Source organism: Mizuhopecten yessoensis, unplaced genomic scaffold (assembly GCF_002113885.1).
Source record: "Mizuhopecten yessoensis strain PY_sf001 unplaced genomic scaffold, ASM211388v2 scaffold11179, whole genome shotgun sequence".
NCBI lineage: Eukaryota > Metazoa > Mollusca > Bivalvia > Pectinida > Pectinidae > Mizuhopecten > Mizuhopecten yessoensis.
Window position 1 is genome coordinate 2,490,131 of NW_018408919.1, and position 9,100 is coordinate 2,499,230.

Below are 9,100 nucleotides of genomic sequence, written 5' to 3' on the forward strand. Positions count from 1 at the left end.
GTGAACCCACTTTTTGATCACGTCGAACCCCGGTCGTCTAGAGGAGAAGTGAAATCGCTAACCACTGAGTCACCCGACAACTCAAAGGAACGTTTTGTTACGATATTCTAAGAATACCAATGAATATACACGTTAAAGATTCAAACATCCATTCTATTTGTTGGTTTAAAGTTATTATTATTAATATTGATTCTGTTGTATAAAGTTATACGCTGTAATGTGTAAACCAGGTAATGTGCCCCTCTGATATTGTATGTAAGTTTTAACTGTGTGCGCTTAACTTATTGAATAAAACAACTGTTCATACTGAACTAAACCAAAGTCGTTTTAATTATGCAATTATGGACATTCTGACCCGTTATCAGAGGTGATCGTTTTTCGCTTTTATAAAACGTCAAGTAAAGATAAAATCTGACTTCCCTCATTTACATTACTTCCAAAATACGGTCTCATTATTCAAGTTTAAAAACATATAGAATTTAGACATGAAATACATCTATTGAATATAACCTTTTTTTTTCACAAAGAGCTACGTTGGTTTAAAGATTTTTATTCAGTATTAGCCGCAATAATCCTACAAAATCTAAAATCTTAAAAGAAATCTGACAGCAAGCTGACTGCTTATATATCGGTTAACTCCCTTTATGAGAAAGTTTCCTTCCACGCGAATTCTCGTTAGTATTCAGTCCATTTAATCAATGAATTATATTTTCTGTCCCTGACTCGTCCTTCGTGACCAGGGACATAAAATAGATCTATCGACAATCAAAGATATTAATCCGTTTTATCTGCTATGCGGTGGTAGCTTTGGTAATAATCATAATGATTTTGGACGCAGTTCACAAAGCCCCGTCAACTTAATGAAATGACATGTAATGTATTTTCACATTTATTTTTTTGAGAATCTTCTGCAGAAATCATTTCTTTTCTTTAAATAATCATATCTGAAAGTGCCAATTTTGAATTCAATTACAATTTTTCTTCCTTTTCAAAATTTAAATAAGTATACAATGTAAATATAATGAAAATATTACAGATTCTGATAGCTTCATTTTGCGTTATTAAGTTGATGACACTTTATATGAAAGGTAATGCACTAGACATATTGGCTTGTATTTCAGATGTCTTGTAATTATGGGATATATTTACAGTTTCTAATGAATCCGGTTTGTTGAGGTCAGAGGTCACAGAGAAGTTCTGCACGCAAAGGGAGATAATTATAGGTAGATATGATTAGGTATACGACTTTTTGTAGAAAAATCTTCTATTGAAGATATTTAGAATCAACGATATATATATTGGTACCAGGCAAATCGAAAGTACTGTCAACTCCATACACAAATTTCTAAGATATTGACATAAATAATAAATAAGCTTGCGCAAAGCTAGATGAAGACAACCATCGAAGTCAATAGTTAAAGTTTTAAAAGGACAGAACAAATATTTTTGTATAAATGTTTGTATAGTCGCCAACTCGGCCCGAAAATAAGAATTACATACGGTCTGGAAGGTTTAACTTTTGATTAAGACTTGTTTTGGGTTATTACGAGTCTACTTATACCGGCACGGCACCAAGCCAAGTCTAATTAAAGTATTACAGAGTCGGATATCATTACCCAATGTAGCGTTCAAAAGGACTTCAGTCTTCTTTTGCATGACCGAGCAGAAAGGTCGATTGTCCCGCTGGGTCTCTGTTTACCAATGTACCGATTCAATATTGTTTCACGAAAATATATAAGCGAGTAATTAAATGAACTTGTATAAGTCCAAAATTATTTAAGTCTTGTTGGTTGATGACGTCATTAGTAAACAGTTTTAGTGACATCTGTCAATCAAGTTTCTTATTCCATGCTTCATTTAATTACGTAATTCAGTTCTGATTTGTAGCTAAGGTAAACAAAATCTGTTATTTATTTTTTCAAAATAAATGCTGCTCGCTGTATGTCCCTAAAATAACGGCAGTGTATTGTAATGTAATCTTGAATATACACTGTATACAATTTAAATAATAAATGATAAAAATAACTTGTTAGTTAGAAACACATTAAATGCACCGTGCAGTACCGGATTTTAAGCAAAGCTGATTACCAATTTTAACGGCATATATATACTGTATTTCAATGTCGGTTGCATTGTCAATGTAAAACACAATATTGAAATCGACATCTTCAAGTGAACGTCAATATCTATATTTTTTGTCTATTCAACACGTGAGAAAAAAACTGATGTTTCAGTCTTAGGTCATGCATTTCTTTAATTCGTATTTAAAAACGTTGACATCAGCAACCAGTGTATTGTTCTATCTGCCTTGATTTTATTTACATTTCACTGAATAAAAACAGCGTATGGTGATTATTTTGGAGAGAGCGAGGGATACATGAGTTACTTCCCTTATATAAGGGTTTTAATTCTCATTAGAAATGTTTGCGACACAATATTGTATTTTCTGACAGAGATTCTTTTAATTGGATCATATTAAATTAATGATTTTAATATAAATAGAACAGTTTATGTTTAATTTAGTCTTCGCTTCAATTACAAAAAAAACCACCAAGACAGTTTATCACCAAGTCATGATCACTTTAAACAGAACTTCCACTCACAAATTATTTTCAGTCATAAAATGCCTACGAAATTATGATATCTTTTATATTTTTGGTAATGGAAATTGTCTGCCCTCTAGAATAAAACAAATTCACAACATCCATGTGTGTGAATTTCGACAGACGACATGCTAAACTTATAGGAAAGGTGGTTTGTGGTTCTTAATAAGCAACGAGATTTTGTGTACGAATTGTCTCCCTTACACTGTATTTCTTTCGCGTGTACTGTAGACTGGGAAATTTCGACGTAGTTTAATTTCGCATATTTTCGCTCTCTGCAGTGAGGGCAAATTTATTATTACACCAAAAATAAGTAAACAATATTGATTTACATAAAATGGGAAGGGCGAAATTCAAATTTTGCGAATAGGGATTTTACCGACGAATCTGGGTGAAAACTTTCCGGTATAGAGTAGATATATTTTGGATAAATCCAATCTAATTAAAATTATATCTTCACATCGCTCCCGTTAACTGATTTGTCGCGCAACGGGAGCGATGTGAAGATATAATTTTAATTAGATTGGGATAAATCTTATATACAATAAAAGTAGATTCAACATGACATTATTGAAAAAAATTGATTTATTTCGAAAATTTGACTGACACTAGAAGAGGAACATTAATGGTCATGTCTCTATCGAGTCAGAAGATGTCATGTTAGAGGAGTTTTAAAAACCCCGAAAAAATGGAATATTGAAAACTGTTGACGTAAATGCCCATGTAACGGAGGAAACATCGAAATAAAAAAATAAAAAATAAGCTCTTTAGCCACAATGGATAACGCGTCTGACTACGGATCCAGATCAGATTCCAGGTTCGAATCCTGGCAAGCTCCTTCTCTTTTCCTCTGGATATCACAGCATTTTAAACATTATTTTGGTCTTGTAACAAATGTCCTTTGGTGTCCTTTTTCAGTAATAATAAATATGGTTTGTCTACTTGCTTCAATCTACGGAGGAGCAGTAGTCCCATGAAGAATAAAAAATATTTTCCTGTTTTCGTGTTGCTCGAAATTTCGACTTATTTATTCGAAATTTCGATATTTTAACTCGAAATTAAAACAAAAATAGCTCAAATTTCCGGATAATAACTAGAAATTACGACTTTATTTTGAGACAAAAACTCGAAATTTTGACTGACTAACTAGAGCTAGTATCTTGAAATTTCGATTTATCAAATTTCGAGTTACTTTCTCGAAATCTTAAAATAGCAAGTGGAAATTTCGAGTTACTAACAGGAAAAAAACGATTTGTTTTCATGGCCGTTATGCTCTTCCGTATAAATCCCATCCTCACTAAACGGAGATCTAGCAAATAGTATAGTGTTAAAATATGTGTGTATCACGAAAATAAAAAACGTCCACAAATGCCACTTTTAGCTGAAAATCGGATATTTTTGTCGAGCTTGCCAGGATTCGAACCTGGAATCTTCTGATTCGTAGTCAGACGCGTTATCCATTGCGCCACAAGCCCTTATAATGGGTGTAGATCTGTGTATTCTACACCCGGTGTGTAGCCAAACTGTCTGTGTAATGGTGAAAGTTAAAGGCTTTATGCTTAACAATCAGGATTTAATGGGGGTTTTCGAATACGAACAAATGCTATGACTTAAAGAATTATTACCATATATTTATAACCATGTTTAAAAGAGAGATTAGTATAATTTGGGACACCTAAAACGTGTATTGTTGGTTATTTTAGTAAGCTGTTATTACTAAACCCGTAATACCACTTTAAATACCACTTCAGAAGTTTCTAAAATAAGACATTTAATACTTAAAATACACGTGTATATATTTAAAAAGCTCACTGTCAGATTGTGGCCGAGTGAGTGACGTCACGATATCCAGGTATGACATTTCGGTAAGATGTCACTTCTGTGTATGTCGACCTCTCATGACCTTATTGCCGTCACGAGAACGAAGATGACGATTAAAAAATACATAGGAATGAACGAGTAAATATTTATATACAAAAAATAGAACTAAAAATAACTTCGAATTCTCTTATAACAGTCAGCAGTTTTCAGCGTTCGTTTTTTTACTAATATCGATTGATACGATTGATAAGTCTCTATGAATATACTGCCAAAGCCTTTGATATTTTTGATAATTCTACTGGGCATATGGTGCAAGTACAAGAAGATTCACTGTGCAACCACATCAATGTGATGACGTCATCACCACCCATTGGATGCATTTTTGTATGGAGGTATCTTTCGGTTTGTAATCAGGCGTGTCATTCATAGCGACACAAACCCTTCATACTTTGAGACAGGGGCACCAAAATTATTTGACCTTTAATAGTAAGTTAAATTACGAAATATATTTGATAATGGCAAAGTATAGAAACGCCTTGTTCAATTTCATTGTATTTTATCAAGGGTATAGACGACCCTTTACGTTGTTTCCCGCAAATATGCATTACTGGTGGCACAATAATTAATGATACTTCTGTATCTATTTGTAGCTGTTTAATTTCTCAATGCTAATATTTCGCGGTTGCCCCGGTCAGAACTAGGTCGCGGAGCAACATTGCTAGCTAAAAAGGGTATCTCGTAATTGTGTGATGTGATGTATTTTACAGGTGTTTTGCGGTAAAAGGGTTAACAAGTATTTTCTTTCATCTCTGTGTATTCATGGTAGTAATACTCGCTTGGTATTTAATATCGCGCTAATATCGCGCTATCTATGGTAACCACGAAAATCGCCAACTTTTAAGTGCATCGTTCGAATGAATTCAAAATACGATGTAAGGGAGACAACTCGAATAAAAAACTTTGTACGTTATAATAGATCTATACAAGGGTAACGTTCTCTCACGTGCTCTGCACGTAAGCGAGCATAACTCACGGAATTTAGAGAATGTAATAAAAGTTACCAACACGTTAAACTATGTTTTTACCATTGTCGTTAGTATCATTTTTTTCTTTAAATCCTTTTGAAAAGAGGTATTCCATAAAAATCACATGAAGCGATATATTTTAATGAATTATACATTAATTTGTAATTGTTCGAAATTTGAATATTTGAAAACAGACATAAAATCATACTCACTGGCAAAGGGCTAGTGACAGATAATAATATAATATAACACAACCGTCGAAATTCTGTTTACCAGTCGATATGTGAAATATGTTTTGGGGAATGCTCCATAATTACAACCCTACTGAATAAGACATTAAACATCTAAATACACTGAGAGATAAAATGGTTCCCATAAAGCATTTCACTTTAGACATTTTTTTCTCATTTTTTTCTCATGCAGAATAAACACATGATCAAAACTTCTCACGACCATACGTGTCTGTGCTCCTGGGCTGTGTTACAATCGGTGAATTGTACAAATTTTAATTGTAATATGTCTTATAAACTAAAAATGCATAACAAATTACAAATACTATCAATTATCTGTCTGCATTTAATTCAAAATAAATATGTGTGTATGTATATGCAGTGTTTGTGTAATATGTATAATATGTACATTTTACTGTATCTGTTAGCGGCAAATAAGCGCCGATCAGATATATGATAGTTTGTTTATGTGTGTTGTTCATTCTCCTGTGACCAATGTGCCCTTTTGTACATATGTAAATATCCTGTTTATTATATGTTTCCACTGATAAGTCGCAAGACTTTAAGTTAATATTAAGAACTTGAACTTGACCTTTTACGTCACCTGTGTTCTCCATTTGGCTGCCCAACTGTAAACCCCGTTGCATCGCCTCCTCCGTCATACCGACGAATCATTTGGAATTCCTGGTCTTGTGGTGACATGGATAAAGCATATGACCACGGAAAATGTTGGAAAATGTTGGTATACCTCAGCAAGGACAGCTGTCCCCGATAAATACAGGCTAAATCTAAAAAGCTTATGTTTGTTTTTTTATGAATGGTTACAAAGCTTTTGTTGTTTGCGAACTGATGACAGTCTATAACTCCGGACATAGACATATCTCGTATGGAAATATGCTATTTCTTTGTTAGATATATTACGGTCGGTGTGATTTTTATTTTGCTCTTTGGTTTACCTTGTGGTTTTGTTGTCACTACCCGAGATCTGGGTGTGATGACGTGACATTACTTGGTTTTGACCTATATCTACATGACGGGTATCGTCGATGAACAAGTATACTTATTATCCCTGCATTTTTTCAATGGCCTCCATGTAAATATGCCCTTTGTTTATATTTTGCCGAAGTTTTATTGATTTTGAGTTTAAATTATGGTTTTGATGATAATTGGAAAATTTTGTTGGAATATTTTGTTTAGAAGTTTTACTGATACTAAACTGTGAAAGGAAATTTGTAAATATATTATATCTACAAAATAAATATAAAGATCGGTTTAACTTTTTTGAATGTTCTTTTAAAGTGAAGTATCTCCAATATATTTCTCTTAAATTGTTAAGTGATAGTTGCTTGCATTGTCCAACATTTACACCGCTGTAATTTTTTAAAATAAAGCAGCAAATATATATTTCCAGCTGTTGTTCTGCAATTAAATTTCTTTGATGAACATGGTTATATGATGTATACTCCAAATTCATAAGAATGAATATGAAAAGAAATGCAGTCTTGTTCATTTAAATTATTTTACTTACCAAGTCGTTGAAGGTTTCATTCTTATGTGTATCAAGTCAGTAGCAGAATAAGTCCAGAACTATCCAGATGTCACAAAAGTCCTGCCGGCTAACTCTTGACATCTGCCGGTAAATTAGTTGGTCGGACAAAAACTGGGTCACGCACACTATCTCGAAATTACATCGTTCCGGTGCATGATTCCTTGTAAAATTGAGTTAAAGGTTTTGTCCGACCACAACGCACGTGCGAATGTCGATAACCAAATACTACCCTGTGTCTAGCACGTGCATAGTTAGTATTTGGTTATTGATTTGCGCTCGTACGTGGCAATCGGGGCATGTATTTATTCAACAATAGAGAGATCAGGGGATATTGGCATCCTTAGTATCTGTAAGATTTTGATGTTATGAAATAAGATATAATAAAATAACAAATAAACTAAAAGTTGTTCTCTTGTGGAAAAGTTACGAGCTTGCCAGGATTCGAACCTGGAATCTTCTGATCCGTAGTCAGACGCGTTATCCATTGCGCCACAAGCCCCTGATATCACGTGCATCTACAGTTCGCCATCCACATCAAAACAAGCATGGTGTTCCCCTTCACTAGTGAGTGTACGGGTTACTGAGCATTGGATACTCGGAGCATAGGGACATGGTAGTTAGTTACAGTAGGTGTATTGGACCTTTACAGATGTGCAGAGAGTAATAATTGACATAAAAAGGGTTATCAACACTCTGTAATACAAGAAGAGTGGACATTCGATCTCATCTAACTTTCTCTTTGAAATGACAAATATGTTTTTCTGTCAATTACTTCCAATTCACCTGTAGGAATGACCCTCGGAATTTCTTATTCAGATTTTTTTTAAAGGAGCAATTTTTAATAGTCCTGTATTTCTTGTTAAAACTAATTGGTAGAATTCAATTTTGACAACCCTTGTTCAGCTGTACCTAAACTCGTTTGACCTATTTACAATGTGTCACCAACCCTTTGTTAGCGATAATGTAAAGAATCTCAGTCTTGCACTCGTAGGGGAAAAACCTGCCAGTGAAGGGAGACAAGTGATCAAAAGATTTTAGAAAAAGTAGTTGATGGTTCTCAACTTAAAACAATATGTTGGGAGATTTTTCTTTACGAGTTATTTCCCTTACATTATTTTTTGTTCACGAAATGTTACGCACAATGATGAAACAACAATTGACACAATGTAAGACAGTGTGGAAAGTTTCGTATAATATTACGTGTAACCTACTTATCGCATGTCAATGTTATTCTGTTCAGCTATTTATTCAATAAAATGAACTTGAATTAAAAACATTTTCTTCGACGTTTCTTGGTAATGATGGCCTATCTAGCGATTTACCGGAAGGACGTTCAAAATGTGAAGATAAATCATAAATTAAGTAGATTGATATTCGGCTTTTCGATAACTAAAATGTGTTTTTAAACACATGCTAAATTTGGAAAAAGATAAACCGAGCTTGCCAGGATTCGAACCTGGAATCTTCTGATCCGTAGTCAGACGCGTTATCCATTGCGCCACAAGCCCTGTATAACAACATACTTTACTGCCACTTTTAAAACTCTTCTCCGTGAGCCTTGTGTAGTGATGCATGTGAGAGTCATTATACTATATAATTAGGGTAGTTTTCCCTATTGCATGCGGTGGCTGCCTCGGCCCGAAAAGACGAGAATCGAGAATCATCGAAACATATTTTTTGTTGCTTCGTGTTTTTCTGCAGTTTGGGATGACACTGACCCTACGGTAAGATACTGAAATCGTGATGATGATTCGTGTCACAACAAACCTCATAACACACAGGGACCTGAGAATTTGTTACAGCTATATAATAATATAACTTTCGGTAAAAATATCATTCCCATTGATGGTATTAATATAAAATGTAACGTAA

General features: G+C 34.0%; 3 non-coding genes across 3 annotated transcripts; all 3 read right to left on the reverse strand.

Moving 5' to 3' along the window:
- Nucleotides 1-4,005: 4,005 nt before the first annotated feature.
- Trnar-acg lies at nucleotides 4,006-4,078 on the reverse strand. The gene has a single exon. It is a non-coding gene; the product is annotated as a tRNA-Arg (tRNA).
- Nucleotides 4,079-7,654: 3,576 nt separating this feature from the next.
- Trnar-acg lies at nucleotides 7,655-7,727 on the reverse strand. Its single transcript has one exon. It is a non-coding gene; the product is annotated as a tRNA-Arg (tRNA).
- Nucleotides 7,728-8,663: 936 nt separating this feature from the next.
- Trnar-acg lies at nucleotides 8,664-8,736 on the reverse strand. The gene has a single exon. It is a non-coding gene; the product is annotated as a tRNA-Arg (tRNA).
- Between the last annotated feature and the right edge of the window lie 364 nt (nucleotides 8,737-9,100).